This window comes from Triturus cristatus, chromosome 4_1 (genome assembly GCF_964204655.1).
Source record: "Triturus cristatus chromosome 4_1, aTriCri1.1, whole genome shotgun sequence".
Classification (NCBI taxonomy): domain Eukaryota; kingdom Metazoa; phylum Chordata; class Amphibia; order Caudata; family Salamandridae; genus Triturus; species Triturus cristatus.
Window position 1 is genome coordinate 791,730,582 of NC_140585.1, and position 17,241 is coordinate 791,747,822.

Genomic DNA, 17,241 nt, shown 5'->3' on the forward strand with positions numbered 1-17,241 from the left:
TAATAATAAATACATTCGCATAATACAATTTGAAGATAAAGCCCGCCCGTAGCATGCTGAATATATGTTATAGTAATCCTTTCACTGACCTCAAAGGATGATTAGCACCTTGATTTACTGATAGTGTCAGTAACACTTAATGGACAGTCCAGGCATAAAAAGAATTGCTGGAGGAACATGGCGGCAGCAGGCTAGCTGCCGCGGTACTCTGCTCCGAGCTCCCTGCAGGGCGTCGATTTAGATGCAGCTTTCTTCCTTCTCACCGTAATATTAACTATTTTTACCGCGCCATGTAACCAGCGACCTCTTGTACAAACATTAATGCACCAGTTATTGGTTTTGTAGACGAATGTTTTCAACTCGCCGTTTTTTTTTGTTCTTCGAGACTGAAAACCGCAGTGCTGGTGTAGTCTCCTTTCTATCCCCATGAGTCCGAGGTCGGGGGTGGCACAGCCGCTTCCTGAGGATCCGGCCCGAGGAACACCGCCGTCAGCTGGAGTTCAGCATAGTTTTTGGCTCTGGCTCCAGGCCGCCCTGGAGCTCCGTCGGGGGAGGAGACAGTGGACCTGTCGGCGTGATCCCCAGCTTGGTATTAACATTCGTCAGAGCACCGACACCCTCAAGCTCCGGGAGGAAAACAGCACGGAGAATACAGCTGGTAGATTTAAGCCAGTTGACCAGGTGACGGGCAAGCCTTTCGAAAGGGGGTCTTCTGTTCAAGAGGTGATTTCTTGTGTTGTGGGGAGGTTAGAGAATTCCCCCCTACAAGTGTCAAGCGATATTGCTTCCAGAGCCGGGGTGGCAGGGGTTAGTAACCATACGAGCAATTCTACGAGGGTTATAACGAGAGCCATATCAAGAGCTAATACGCGCGCTGTCCACTCCCAAAAGTTAGTAACTCCCTCGCTTTCTATAAGTAAGGGTTTTTGTTTTAATAAACCCTTGGGAGAAAAAGTTAAATACAACGTAGAAAGAAGACGCGCATGCCTAAATAGAGTCAGCAGGAAGTCTTCAGTTGAGGTAGTGGCTGGGGGTGGCAATAAGTCAATCATAAAGCTGGATTGCGGTAGCGCTCCCCAGGGTGGTATAGAAGGAGCTGGGGAGACGGTTGAGCCCCCCAATAAGCTAAAACTTCCTGATCCCCAGATCTCTTCAAAAACTTCTTCATATTTGCATGCTGAAGTTAAAGCCAAACACACGAAGAGGTCAGGTAAAACAGCTAAGTCGAACAAATCTACCAAGTTAAGCAAACCGCTTTTAGACTCTACTTCAAGAATTACACCTTCATTACGATCGTATTTTAAGGTTGTTCCTCAATTACTTGATTTGGCTAAATCACAGCCCCAGATTCCTTCAGCCTCCGTCTCTTCGTTAACAATTTCCGACATGTTGGTTCCTTCTGTCATAGGGGGCTCTCCTGAATTACCACCTCAATCAGTAGAGTCGGGGCCTGCTGCTCCACCTACTTCACCTGCGGAGTTATCGGCGGAGTTATCGGCCAGTTCTCTTGCTGGCCATTTACTGTCAGGGACTCAGACACGGGTATCTTCTGGTGGCGAGACTGGCGGGACAGTGTACCATGACAGTCTTGGGGCTGTGGGTGTTGGAAGAGGAAAGATATCATGAAGAGCATGAAGGTGCTGAAGAAGGTGAAATTGTGGATTTGGTTCCTGATTTTGAAGGCCTAGTGAAGGGAAGTGGATTGGACACCTCCCCTGAGTGACAATTAGTGTTGCCTAAGGGTTTGCCACCTCCAGAGGTGACGTCTTATCATGCAGTGATAAGAAAGGCTGCAGAATTATTGGACTTGCCTCTTCCATCTGCCGAATTGAAGTCTAATATCCTTACTGAGGTACTTCATTCGTCATCCTCTTCATCAGAGCCATTATTTCCATTCAATGAGGCTTTAACAGAGCCTATCTTAGAGATCTGGCAAAAGCCTATGACCTCTGCTGCAGTTTCTAGTTCAGTAGCCAGAAGATATAAAACAGTTCCTGGAGACCCAGTATTTTTGCCATCTCACCCTTTGCCCGAGAGTCTAGTGGTTCAGGCTTCTTGCTCCTCCAAGTTGTCGGCAGGCTCTTTCCCTACTACACATGCAGATAGGTAGTCCAAAAGGATGGAGCAGTTGGCCAAAAAGATCTTTTCTTCAGGGAGTATGGCCTTTAATTCTACTAATGCGACTTATCTGTTGGGGTGTTATGTTCATGCCTTGATGGACTCAGGGAAGGAGGTTATCCCAAAGTTGCCAACGGATCTTCAGGGTCATTTTCATGAACTGATGTTGGATGCTCAGGGGCTGCCTGCCAGGTTATACAATCAGGGCTGGACACTGCGGAGTCAGTGGCAAGTGCCATGGGTTTTTCTGTGACTACTAGATGTCATGCCTGGTTGAGGAGATCAGGCTTTTCACCCGATGTCCAGGCTACTTTTGAACTTACCATTCAATAGGTCTTGTTTGTTTAAGGGCAAGGCTGACTCTGCGCTTCAGTGATTTAAGGACAGCAGGGCGACTGCGAGATCCTTGGTACTTCACACCCAGCCTAGGCAATTTCACAGTTTTCGAGTATTTTTGAGGAACCTGTCCTTTCGGGGAAGAAGTTGGTAACAGCAGCAACAGCAGTAGCAGGGCGTAAATCCCCTTTATAAGACATACAAGGGAAGGGGCGAAGGTCATCTGCAGAGTTCTGTCCGTCAGCAAATCTCCTCTTCCTCTACTCGCCCTTTCCAGCTGTTGTTGCAGGAAAGCAGCTCTAGCTCCGCCATTTTAGAGCATGCTTGCCCCATTAGAGGATGGGTGACCTATTTTCTGCCTCACTGGAGGTCTGTCACTACAGTCCTCTGGGTGTTAGACATCGAGGAGAATGGGTATGCCCTACCTTTCCGGGAGTTTCCCCCTCCTTTTCCTCAGGACCTTTGAAGGAGTATCTTCTGCTTCTCCAGCAGGAGGTGTAATTGCTGCTTCTAAAGGGTGCAATAGAGTTGGTTCCAAAGCAGGAAAGGTGTCAGGGGTGTTATTCCTGGTATTTCCTGATTCCCCAAAAGGACAGTTGTTTACAGCCAATCCTCCACCTCAGGATTTTGAATTCCTTCTTCAAACAGGAAAAATTCAAAATATCGACCAAGAACCAGTAGCAGCAGGAGTCTTCCTTTATGCAGTCTCCAGTTAAAGTCCAACGAACTCCAAGTTTCCAGAAGATTAAAGAATGTCTTGAATTTAGAGGTGAGTCTTGTTCCTCGATGAATCTGAGGACCCATCCACGGGGGAGCCATTAAATACCCAGGGATAGGATTGGAAGGAATCAAGGGTTCCTCACAGAGAAGGGGCTGTACAGAAGGGAGGATACTCCCCTGTCCTTTATCCAGTTTCACGCCAGAGCGGGAACCAAGGGTTCATGAACTGGCTTAAACTGGAGTGTTCAAGGAGGGCACCAAATGTGCCCTTCAATGCAGTCTGGTGGCGCTGTAAAGCCACCCCACCCCAGCCCAATAAACTAAGTCCTGTCTGGGAAGTGGTCACACCTCCCTGTGACAGGAAACCTATTGTTCTACCTTCCCCTGCTCGAGCTCATCTCAGCAGCAGGAGGGCAGAACCGTGCCTGTGGTTGGCAGTTGCACTAGCTTGCTGGCAGACCCTGAAAAGCTGTAACCGGGAGTACAGGGGGCTCGCCTAAAGGGCTCCTGCAGTACATGGGATCATACCTCAAACACCGGAATCGGTGTTGGGGTAGAATTCCAACATGTTTGATACAAAACATGACTTGGTTCGGCGCATCCATTATATAGTTACACATCTTGTAATGACTGCTGTCAGAATTCCTGCCACAGCTTACCTCTCTTGACTATCACAATATACCGGCATGGCTCATTTCATTCCTCCCAACACTTATGAATGAACAAACGTCTTGTACCCTGACTTTTGACCATATTACATGTTGTTGGTAATAGCTAGCTGCAGCTGGTGTTCGCCGGTTGGTGTGAAAAGGCTTAATAAGTTTTACAAATGTTTTACCTTGCATATGGAAGGTCAGGTTTTAGGCGTCACAGAAACATCAAGGAAATCCACCAGAATAAGCATCAAGCAACCGGCATAGATGACCTCACCGTGAACCTTCCAGAAGACAGCCCTCATCAAATTAATCCCCTGCACCTGTTCCTTGCTATAAGCTATTAGAATGCGAACTTTGTGAACATTCTGAAACACCTTCTAGAAGACAGCCTCATCAAATTAATCATCTGCGCCAGTCCCTTGCTATAATCAATCAGAACGCGACCTTTGCGAACAAATTCTAAGCCACCCTCTTAAAGGCAGCCTCATCAAGTTAATTATCGACACCTGTTCCTTGTTACAAACAATTAGAATGTGACCTTTATGAACGTTCTAGTGCAGTCTTATTTATAGACGTCCACACTCCTCCCCTTCTTTTAGCCTCTTCGCTTGCCACTTACTTGTTTTCCGGCTTCCAGGACTCTGTCTTGCCAACTCCCTTGATCCTTTGCTTTGACTTCACCGCAAAGTACGTCCCACATTAGTCTCACTCCTGGATGGAGAAAAGAACAAGAAAAGGAGAGACGTGGGACAAGAAGCAATTTGTAAACATATGATTTTGAGTTTAATCTGTAACCAATAAAAATATTTTTTTTTAAAGAAAAGGAGAGACACATTAACAAACTTGATTTTACTGCGCACTGAGCTCAGTCGCAACATCGGGCTGCAAACATAGATATCCAGCGTTTTTGTTTACCGTAAACCTGCTGTTGGCAGGGCTCTGCCAGGATGACATGGGTGAAGCTAATCCCATCCAAATTTGCTTGTGAGTTTGATGCGGAAATCATACTCACTACAATTTTCACAAATTTTGATAGAGGAGCCTCTATGGAGAATCTAAATGAAAACCGCTGCAGTGTTGCTGTTGAGTAGACTAGCCACAGCATCTTTGACTCCACATGCTGTCTCCATCTTAATGCCCTCCTCACCTGGGATTTGCCACCAGAGCAGTATCTCCTCCTGTAAACCAGGAGCAGGTCTCGGGAGGATTTGGGAACTAGCGTCGCTGCCCAATTGGAATCATCTGAGATCCAAGTAGGTGGCTTATGACAACTGCTGTTTACTTTATATCGTAAACCGTCTAATCGCACTAACAAGCCTGGAAAGTCGACTTCTGGGTTTGTAGTGGTGTCCTACTCATGCAGAGGCACCCTAACACTTATAGCCAAGCACCCTGCCCTCAGAACTGAAGGGCCTTTCATAGGGGTGACTTTTAAGTGTAGTGACCTCAGATATAAAGACACATATCTTTTGTGATAGGTGCAAGCACCACCTCACACTGACTGCAACGGCAGGTCTGTAGTCTGAGATTAAGTGGACTCCCATGGGTGGTGCAATACATGCTGCAGCCCATGGGAAACCCCAGGTGTACCTGTGTCCTGGATACCATAGTACTATATATTAGGGACTTATAAGGGTACACCAGTTGCCAATTGTCAAGGTACAAATGTACTTACCAGAGCCATTTTGGGAGAAAAAGCACAGATGCTGGGGTCCTGGTTAGCAGGATCCCTCCAAACTACAGTTGAAACACACAGACACTAGGCAAAAAGAGGGGGTAACCATGAAAGCAGATCCTACTTCCCTACAGGGCAGTACTGGACATTACAGTGAGTCATGCCTTCTTGCCATCACAGAGAATTTAAGACATTCAGGCTATGATTCCACTGTTTCAGAAAGGAGCGTTTGTTCCAGTCCTGAAGGTCTAGCACCTGCTCAGTCTGTTTGCTTCCTGCATTCTGTTGGTCAACCATGCACTCTGGCATATAAGGGCTCTTCAGTGGTGCCTCCGCAGGCAGTGGTTTCAACACAACAGAGATCTTGAGGAGTTAGTCAAAATCTCCAGAGACGCTGCAGCAGATCTACATTGGTGGAGTGTTTCAGGCAATCTGTCCCACGGTTTGCCGTTTTACCCTCCATCTCCGGTGGCCACAGTGATAATGGATGCCTCCACTCTAGGGTGGGGAGCTCATCTGGGTGATCTAGAGGCCAAAGGTCTTTGGTCTCCAGAGAAAAGGTTGTTGCACATCAGTCTTTTAGTATTGCGGGTGATATGTCTAGCTCTCAAGGCCTTCCTCCCTTCCCTTTGGGGTCAGACAGTTCAGGTCTTAACAGACTCAGCTGATTTGACTCAGAGCGGGAGTGTCTTTCCCCGCATGCCGCAGGAGGACTATGGCCGCCGCGTCTAAAATCCCATTGTGGATGTATTGTGTATTTCCTTATACACACGTCAGTGAGCGCTTTCCTTTGGAGACTGGATTCAGTTTAAATATTATCCTTCACATTAGAACCTCTACTCCAACCTAGCCGGATGACTGTATTGTATGCCAATCCTTCAGCTGTGTTTACCTTAAGTTTCTGATTTTTTGTGTTGATCCTTTTGCCAACCGACCCTCTTATTACTGCTGACATACATAGAGGCCCTCATTCAGACGCATCTATCCTTGGGTCCCTCATGTTGATTTGATCGCCCTGATGAAGGTGTGACCCTTATTGGGTTAGACACCGAAAAGCGCGTTGGCGCCGGAGAAACTTGTGCCTCCATTTGTTTTAACCTTCTATTCCAAGAAGACAAATCAATGATTACTGTTCATCTGATGCACATTTTGTATTCTGCTTTTTGTATCACAAATGTGAACAAACTTGAATTCTGATCATATCACTTATTGCGAATCATTTATGAGTGTGTAGAATGTATGAGTATGTATGTATCTGTGTGTGTTGCTGTGTATTGAGTATGTAAATGTTGGACCCTATATATATTTATGTATGTTGATATGATATCATGTCATATGTCTTTTTTTACAAATTTTGATAAAATACTATAAATAATAAAAATATATATTTTCTTTATCTTTTCTTGGCTTATTCGTTTGGGGGAATTTGTCTGTCTGTATAGCGATGCTTTATAGTGTCAGTGACTTTGTTAGCACTCTAGTATCAGTTTTCAGGCAGCTCGGGTGTTTCTAGACTGTTGTTTCAGGTCTTAACAGACAACTACAGTGATGTGATATATCAACAAACAGGGATGAGTAGGGTCGTATCTTCTCCGCAGAGAAGCTCTGCAACTTTGGTCCTGGGCTCATTGCTAATCATTTGGCCGGAGTTCTGACTATACATGCGGACAGTCATTCGGATGTAGTACTTCACATCTTTGAGATGTGGGTGTTTCCTCTGTTGGACTTGTTTGCCACTCACGAGAACGCTCAATGCCCATGGTTCTACAATATAGAGGATCCGATGCAGGGAGAGTTGGGGGGCGAGTTTCTGTTAGATTGAGGCTCCCAGCTTCTTTATGCGTTTCTCCCCATACCCTTGATTCCTCAAGTTCTGAGGAAGTTTCCCCAAGCCCGGGCCCAAGTCATATTAGTAGCCCCAGTTTGTCCAAGAAGGGTGTAATACACTGATTTTCTTTCCCTCTCTTTGTACCCTCAGTTCCGTCTCCCTCTCAGGGCAGACCGCCTCTCGCAATCACAGGGGCAAGTTCTACACCCCCACCTCCAGAGCCTGCACCTTCTTTTCTGGATATTGAACGGGCGACATGAGTTCTTTTTCTCTCCCTCCTGATGTGATGGACGTTATTTTATCGGCGAGAAGACACTCCACCAAGACGGTCTATGCTGGCAGGTGGGTGAAATTCATTAAATGGTGTGGACAGAAGTCAGTTCACCACTTGAAAGCCCATTTGTCAGAGGTTTTAAGTTTTGTGCTATTTTTGGCACTGCAAGGTTGCGCAATTGCAACTGTTAAAGATTGCCTATCTGCTTTGTCGGCATTTCTGTGTTTGCCGGATCAGCCTTCACTTTTTAAATCGCCTATAGTTATGAGATTTATTAAGGGTCTCACTAATATGGTTCCTCCCACTCCTTTTCTAATGCCTCAGTAGGATCTTGATATTGTTCTTACATTTCTAATGGGGTCGCAATTTGTACTCTTGCATAGTTGCCCGTTAAGGTTTCTCACTTTCAAAACTATATTTTTAGTTGCAATTACATCTGCTAGAAGGGTGAGTGAATTGCAGGCTCTTAGCTCCAAGCCTCCTTTTACATCATTCCATACGATAATGTGGCTCTTAGGACCAGAGCTGCTTTCCTGCCTAAGGTGGAGACTACATTCCTCTTGGGGCAGTCCATTACCTTGCCTACATTCTACCCTCCCCCACATCTATCTAAGGAGGAGAGACTTCATTGTTTTGACCCCAATAGGGCAGTTAGCTTCTACCTGGACAGAACCAGAGAGTGGATGACCAGCTATTCATTGTATATGTGGGCAAAAGTAAGGGCAAGGCTATCCTGGTGAATAATACTGTGCATCAAGATTTGCTATGCTATGGCTAAGAAGGAGCCACCTGAAGGTATTCTACCAGAGCGAAATCTTCTTCTTCTGCTTTGGCTAGAGGTGTCCATGTGATTGACATCTGCAAAGCAGCAACTTGGGCCTCCCTCCACACTTCTGCAAAGCATTATTGCTTGGATTCGGATTTGCGGAGGGAAGGCCATTTTGCTCGTTCTGTGTTACAGGTTTTTTTTTTTTTTTTGGTATAGGCAGGCAGCAACCCTCCTCCGAGTGTGGGACTACTTGGGGATTCTATTCAAAAGGTGAGGAATCCACAGACATATGTATTCATCAGAAGAACAAGTTACTTACCTTCTGTAATACTTATTCTGGTGGATTCAGTATCTGCCTGTGGATTCTTCACTGATCCACCAGCCTCCCCGTTGCCTGTCTGCTTATACCGAAAATACATTTGTATATATCTTTCATATGAATGTTTCCTATGAGATTTTCTATTTAAATCACGAGAATGCTTTGATTTGGAAATTCTATTGCATGTTGTTATTTCCTTATTCTGTTTTGTATTGTATGTTATGTATACCTGTGGAAAGGTTGTGGGTTCACCCGACTCATCCAGCTCATCTTCACCCTCATGAAGAACCCCGAAGACACCAGACTCAGCTTCCAGGAAGGAATGAAAGATGTCACAGCCTGGATGAGAAACAGCTGCCTGAAGCACAGCTTGGATAAGACAGAAATCCTAGTCCTTGGACCCTCCCCCACCGCTTGGGACAACACGTGGTGGCCCTCAGAAACCCACCCACCCGACGGACCACGCCCGGAACCTCTGCATCATTCTATACTCCACCATCACCATGATTGGCCAGATCAACACCGTCACCTCCACCTATTTCAACTGCCTTCACATCCTCTGCAAGACCTTCAAGTGGATCCCTCCTGAAGCCAGAAGGACCATCACCCACACGATCATAACTACCAGACTGGATTAAGGAATCACCCTCTAAGCTGGAATCAACAAATCCCTGCTGCACAAACTCCAGACCATCCAGAACACCGCAGTCAGACTCGTCTTTGGCACCCCATGACACAAGCACATGACCCAACACCTGTGAGACCTCCCCTGGCTCCCCGTCGAGAAGAAAGTAACCTTCATGCTACTCACCCACACCTACAAATCCGTCTACAACATCGGACCTAAATACCTCAACGAAAGAATCTTCTTTGACATACCCAACAGAAACCTCTGCTCCTGCGACTTCGCCCTAGCAGGGACCCCGTACATCCGCAGAACCAAAGCAGGTGGAAGAGCCTTCTCCTATGTTGGAGCTAAGGCCTGGAATGAGCTCCCAGTCAACATCAGACGCTCCCCTACTCTGCACACCTTCAGAATGAGCCTCAAGACCTGGCTTTTCAGCTGACCCGGAGCTGCACCCCCCCCTCCCTCTTAGCACCTTGAGACCTTCACGGGTGAGTAGCGCACTTTAATATCCCCTGATTGATTGGTTGGCCTCGAAGGCACAGAAAAAATGGGTGGAACTGATGTTAGCATGCCAATGAGGTCCTCTTATGGCTCTGATGACGTAACAAGGAGTCACGTGCAGAGCCAATACATTGTGACGTCAGAGAGCTAATGAGAAATATTTGGTGGAAGGCTGCCCGTTGGGTTAATTCAAAAGTTGAGGAATCCACGGGCAGATACTGTATCCACCAGAAAAAGCATTACAGAAGGTAAGTAACTTCTTTTTGATGCTGTGCAATAATCATGCATAAGCTCATTCTGTCATTTGCCATCCCTCACCCTTCCCCCACAAACAGGCCTGTGGTTGTGCTAGTCATGGAGTGTGCCAGTGGCACCAGTGTCCCAGAAGGAGCACACGGGTGCATTCCTGTGCATAATGCGTGTCTGGGTTCATGTGCCATGCAGAGTGATGTTTCTTGACCTCTCTGTGCTTCATTGATTCTCACTGACCTCACTTTTATATCTGGCTCTCACCAGCTGCCTCACTGCTTCTTTTTCATACCAGGTTGTGTGCTTCACACAGGGTGGCCTTCCCAGTGTTCTGTACATTAAGTGCCTGCAAGCAGAATGACCCACGTTTTCATATTAGTTGTCCCAAAAAGGTCCTTGTTGTTATTCTGCATTGTGGTACCCATGACATGCATCTACGTCCCATGTATTTAAAGTGGGCGAGGTGAAATGGAGGCGGTGGGGGGTGGGGAGTACAAGAAAGCCTGCCTGAGGATAGTGATAGATTGCGCTTGTTGTGCAACATTTCATGTTGATTGCAGTGGCCTCAGTTCAGTGCGGAAGCTGCCTCGAAACGTTGACAGGGGAGAGTAAAGGTGGGTTAGGAAGAGGGAATGAAGGAAGAGCTTTGCTATTAGGCAAGCTTCCCAAAAACGCTCACTGGAACAAAATTGTGTCAAGGCTTCTTCATCAGGGAAGAGCGTTTTTAAAGGAAACATGGGTGTGTGTATATATATTTTCTGAAATCTGCATTGTTCGGCGTCCAAGGGCATGACCCGCAACTTGCAGATAACATGTATTTTGTACTCAGGGCATTTTTTGTGATTTATAAGAGGACAGCAGATGTGAGGGCTTCTGTTGTTCATCATCCTGGTGATGATGAGAGATCAAGTTTAGCGTACTCGCCCTTTGTGCATCAGTACACAGGCCCCACCCAGAGTGGCTGTCTCTGCAATTTCTGTAAACATTACAGTTGTCACCATTGTAAATTAAATGCTGGATACTTATTCATGTTTGGGACCCTGTAAAGGCCCAGTCATGATATTTCAATAAAACTACAAGTAAAGTAATCTGTGTTCATTTGTAAAATGGCCTTTCTGTTTTTGTTTACTTGACAGTCAGGGGTCATTAGGGAGCTCACACACCCGTTTGAAGTGTTGTCTGCTTATAGTCAGCTGCTTCAGAATCAAGCAAGTGGCATCTGCAAGTTGTTAGTAGAAAAAAGACGATAGATAAAGAGAAAACATATCTGTTCATAGAACCCACAGAATGCCTCCAGTTGTCCTTATCTGTCCCAAGCAGTAATGTGTCACATTAGTCTAGTGTTAGTCAATCTCACTCTGGTAATTCGTGGTGTCCCTGCTCTTTAGGAATGGGTATTCCCTTCTGTTAGTAATTGGGTCTCCATTTGGCAGAGGTTTGCACCCTGTCCAAGTAGGGATCACAAACCTAGTCAGGGTAAGCTAGATACACACTTTAAATTAACCGTTGCTCACCTTCTAGTTGTTTAGCATAGAGCAGGCAGCCTTAACGTAAGAGGCAATGTGTAAAATATTTGTGCAATACACGCACACAGTAACACAATAAAAACACCACAAAAGACTTCACACAGGTTTAGAAAAATAGAGAATAATTGTATGAGTAAATCAAGACCAAAGCAGCACAAATCCAATAAGTAGAACCAGAGTTCTGAATTTATAAAGAATAAACCAAAAATAATGCTTAGAAGTCAATTGCCTAAAAGGTTACTTGAGGTCACACTAGATCGGTGTAAATCCAAAGTTCAGGCTGACCGTGGGGAAGGGCAGCTGGCTACAGCACTCATACAGGTCCAAATAACAAAGGATCAAAGCGTTGAAGTCGAACACTTGAGGCAAGAAGTCAAGGAGGCGAGAGCCGGCACTGATGTGGGAGATCAGTGGAGCTTCGACGATGAACGCTGTCTACGATGTAGGCACTGCATCATCATCGAGCCCTGCAGACTGTCGTTGTCGAACCATGCCAGCTGTGGAACCGCTGTCTTCGTGCAGCCGGTGCGTTGGAGTGGAAGGGTGAGACACTGGTTCCGATTGGCGCAAAATCACTGCTGCGTCAATGTAGGACAAGCTGCTAAAACCCACTTTTGAGGCTCAGGATTTGGAGGGGGCACCTTAGGCAAGGGTAGGACTCACAGATGGCAGAGTCCAGCTGCACCAGCAGAATTTTAAGAAGCCTTTTATGACCCTGAGACTTCAGAAAAGAGGAGGCAAGCCATTGGAGTCACACTGGGTTCAAGTGAGATGGGTCCAGTCCTCAGCAGGGCAGAGATCAGCAGACAGCAGGGGCAGCTCAGTACAGCAGTGAAACAGTTCCTTTGAACAGTCAGTCAAACAGAGTGTCAATTCTTGTAGCAAACCAGACCTTACTCTGGTAGAGTTCTTCACAGGTCCAGTAGTGTAATGTCTTGATAGGATCAGAGCCCCAGTACTAAAACCCAAATGTGCCTTTGTCGTGGGGGTGACTTCAAAGCAGCTCCTTGAAGTGCACATGTCCCGTTTCATCCCAACCCTGTCTGTCAGGCAGAAATCTGCCCTTGGTGTAGGGACAGGAACCAGCCTATTCAGATGTGTCATTCCCCTTTCACCCCTTCCTGCCCAGGAAGGCTATCAGAATGCAGATGAATGCAGATGAGTCCTCTGTCACACACTCTGTCATGTAATTCCTATAAACCCTATATAGGAACTGCGCGTTTAGACAACTTACACTGTAGGATTGGTGTTAGACTGATTCCAAACACCCCCACCGGGTATGTTGGCCTGTGTACCAGCTAACTCACAGTGGCACTAGAAACTCCTCTTATCAGGGAGAGAATAGTTATTGGCAACTATTGAACATGACAACCCTGATCCCTTAGGACCCTGGAAACAGTGTACTACTTTTCGCTCAGTCACTGGTGCTCACTTAGTCTCAGAGAGTTACACAGAATAAACGGTAGGGACGTTTTTCAATAAGTATTTAGTGAACAATCGTTATTCTAGTGTAAAATAGGTGCGCTGAAACAACCATTAGACAGTAAAAGATATAAATGATTAGAAGCACTAAGAAAGTAAAAGGATGGTAGATTTCTACCATTTTGATATAACCATCAATACTGGCAAGTAGATAAAATACATAACAATAAAATGCGTACTCTTACGATGCTATCCTAACTGTACCTACCATGTATGTAGGTGTTAAACCAATAATCCCGCTAGGATAAAGTTAACCCCATTACCTGAAGTGAGAGACTGTGGGACCCTGTCTTGTTCTTGAGTTGGACACCCCGCAAAGGATGTTTTTAGACCACTACAAGCTGGAGTATCTGCATGCAGGAACCTCAGCGTCTCGCGTCAGTGTGTCGGCAGGGAAGTCCTGATCTCTGTTTTTCTCAGCAAGATGTGATGTTTATATACCCAAAGATCTCCCGGTGGTTTTACCTTGCTGTGCCACTTGCCGGACTTAGGATGACATCAGGAATGAACTTTATACATAGATATTATACAGGAGATGGTAGTCCTGCTGAGTTTCAAAGAATCCTCATGCATAATGTATGAGGTCTTTACCAGGGAAAATCCTGCATTCTGTGCGCAGTGTCGTATCTAGTTAAAAGGTCAGTCCTTAAGAACTGTTATGTATGGAATGTAGGGAAGAATATAGGTGAAAGGTTAGGATGTTACCTGAGCCTATATTGGGGTATCTATATGGAATATAACACCCACTCCTCATCCGACTGGACGACATAATTAAATTCTAACATACTGCTAGGCTGTCTAGGCACTGGTACGCAAATAACTACAATACAAATATTGTTTGTTTTAAAAAAAACTCCCAAAAAATGGAAAAAGGGAAAATTTGTCACCCTAGCAACAGTTCTAATGTGCGTGTATATATAGTTAGAACAACTACAAGCATTGGAAAGCCATGCAGGTCAAAAAAAATTCTATTGTTTTGGAGTTCTTATTTTGACTTTGTTTAGAAAAGGCCGAATTTTTCCCAGCACATGACGAGCCAAATGTTTATGTGTCATGGCTGGTAGATGCAACATTGCTGTTGCCTGCCTTCACAGATGACGATCCCTGTAACACCTCGCAGATTAAGTCAATTTAGCACAGATGATCTTCAGTACTGCGTGCAGTCTATGCTGGGGCAGCCTGTGGGCCATCCAAGGTCTGGGTGTCAGTGGAGGAGCTGGTATCCATTTCAACAGGAGACAAGACTTCCTGTGGAGGCTCTAAGAATGCCGCCATCAACATAGGAATACGCTGGGGACACTGCAGAACATGGGCCGTTATCGGGTCCAGTAAAGCATCAACGTCCGGTTGAGCAACTGATGGAAGTTTCAGACAGAGATCCAACACGCATTCTTCTCCAAAGAACAGGCATCAGAGAACAGGTAGGATGTAGTCCATCCAGACTGGTCTAAATGACAAGAACCAAGAGACGCACAGTTCTCGTAGGTGAGGTGTGCCCAGATGTTGTACCATGTGATGACAGTATTTACGTTCCAGGAGCGCTTTTCCATCTCCTTGGTGAGTGGGAAGTCCATTGCGTAGCAGAATAATTACAATCAGGATCCCTGCTTTTAGAAACCGGATCAGTGGAAGTCCTACAAAAACACTTCCAAATAAGGAGTGTATAAAGTTTGGTATAACTCCGAGGACTGTCTGAAAGGTGCTTAACAGTCCTGAACCTATGGTCTTAAATAGGTGGACTATACCCGTCATATCGGACATGTTAAAGATATGATTTAACATTTCTGTGAAATGGAAAGGGCAGTTGGTACGTATAAGTGCCTGTATCTCGGCAAAGGACCTTGCGATCTGGCGATCAAAAGTCTCCCGGTGGTTAAGGGCACGGTTTTCTGTAGAAGCATGCCTTTTATTCTGCTCAGTGTATCAAACCACATACAACATTCAACGAAGGCCATAACGGTGCCTTCCTGACTGCGTGTGTCGGTGGAAACAATACTTGCATACAGGAAGTAACCCTGGAGCTCACGGTGCCGAGATATGCGATGCCTGTAAGCCTCCCACAACAACCTTGAGCATTCAGCATCAACTAACTCCCATTTTAGAGCAGCTTGAATACCGGTGTAATCACGGCTGCCGGGGTGCCCCTCAAATGACAAGATAGGTTCGCTATGGAACCATTGCATGCCCTAAGCTGCATAGTATCCTGGCATATGAGAGAGCCACTTAAAGCGTTCTTGCAGTTTGTACCGGTTAGAAATACTTCTAGATCCCCACTCCTGCATCGAAATCTGTATGCTAATTCCCAAGATTCCTTGATGAATGCCCTACCCATTTCTTCATATCTGCCTGCCTGTTGTTGTTCTAGGCAATACTGAAATTGGAAAGTTGTGACCGGTAAAGTTATATGGCCATGGATCAACCATTCTGTGGACGGTGATTCAGCCACAGTAAAAGGTAATCTGTTAAGTTTTTCAATACTCAGCAGTGTATTATTTGCTCCCCTCTGCGCCATTTTCATTTGTTTTTCTGTTAGATCGTATGCAGAAACAGTGACGTACTGTTGATAAAATGCCAAGGCACAAAACCTGCACACAATGTTTGCAGCGTCCAGCTTAGTAACATAATAGAACTTAATTGTGATTGCCCATGCTGTAGTATAGATAAATCTTGTTCTAGTACATCAATAGCAGAAGATAAAATGTTGCCCAGTGAATAAATCCTGGAAGTCAACGTAGTCATACCATTGTCAACTACTGCTAACACCTTTTCTAAATTGATCCTATCTATTTCTCGTAGCCTTTCCGCTGCTTCTTGTTGAGAGATTTTGCAAATTTCATTATATACATCATAATAGAAACGTTTTTGACTTGGCTTCTGGGACCTAATAAAAAATCTTATAGGTCCACATACTCTGTAAGTAAGGATAAGTGTTGTTTCACCTGTGTTAGTGTTGAGGTCTTTAGTCAATCAAGGCATAACTTCCCAACACTGTATGATGTCACCACCCCTGGATGTTCCCTTTGTACATAGCATCGGTCTGGCCTGTGGATACTGAACCCTTCGGTTGTACCCCTGAATCTTTCCTGCCATCTATTAGTGTCTGTGGGCCAAACCACCCATCCCTTCCAATTGGGGGCTGATCTTTTGTATTGTAAAATGTCATCTAATGTAATCCCTTCTCGTATTTTAATGTTACTCTCGGTATGTGATGGTGTTGGAATCCGAGGCGCGTTCAAATCCTTATTCTTGGCTATTCCAAGACAGAAAGTCTGTTGCACAGTATCGTTTAGAAATATCATCTGCTGAGGTATAAGACATGCGCTAAATAGTGCTTATGTCCCCTGGACTTGCCAGTCTCTAGAACCCTAGACTGATTTTAAGTCTATAGTGTCTTTCCATTAGTCAAAACCCTGCTCAGACAGTTGGGTAATGAAGGAAGCAGAGTAAATCTGTTTGGTGTTAGTCAGCATATTTTTCAGTGCGGATGTTAGTGCAACCCTATAGTAATATGATGTTGGGTCTGAAATGTTAAACCCTGAAAAATATGAAAACTTTTGTGCAAACGTTTTCTAACTACTTTTCGGTGGTGTAGGGCAATGTTCCCATTGGTGATATGTGAAAACATTCCTAGGGTTACTGGATTTGTGTAGAAAACGATGACCATAATGTTGATAACAATACATGGTGATAAAATCTGATGTGTCTTCTAACATTTCATTATTAGAAAATGCGGCAGATTGTTCTAAATCATACAACATATTTACAGTTTCAAAATCCCAATCATTGGAAAATGTACTGTAGGTAATGATATAATTTAAAGAAATTAAAAATAAATGAGGTATTTTTAAAAGTTCGGTCGGACCAAATATATCATAATCCACCTTGTCCCCTTCTACACCATCAGGCATAGGAACTACTGTAATGTTCCCTGATGACAAGTCTCTTTGTTCACGATGTGACGAAACATGAGGTTTTAAAATCAAATTCACTTTTAATGCTAAGCTATCCAGAAAAAAAAAGAACAGTATACCCGTGATTATCCAAAGTTCTAGGCAAGGTGACACCAGGTATGTCTTTTTAAGAAGAAGTCTTTGTTTTGTTTTTGATGAGTTATTGGGGCTGGCGTCATTTCCGGTTCACTTGGATCCAAAAAAAAGGTA

At 45.0% G+C, this 17,241-nt stretch overlaps 1 protein-coding gene and 1 long non-coding RNA gene across 2 annotated transcripts in view; one reads left to right on the forward strand and one right to left on the reverse strand.

Moving 5' to 3' along the window:
- Nucleotides 1-17,241, forward strand: part of CCDC38 (coiled-coil domain containing 38) — a 1,141,020-nt gene that overhangs the window by 815,907 nt on the left and 307,872 nt on the right. The window lies entirely within an intron of this gene.
- The window catches only part of LOC146855545 (uncharacterized), a 106,665-nt gene that overhangs the window by 69,340 nt on the left and 20,084 nt on the right, over nt 1-17,241 (reverse strand). The window contains exon 2 of the long non-coding RNA XR_014981344.1: nt 4,450-4,541. This is a non-coding gene — a long non-coding RNA (uncharacterized LOC146855545). The remainder of the gene's footprint in view (nt 1-4,449; nt 4,542-17,241) is intronic.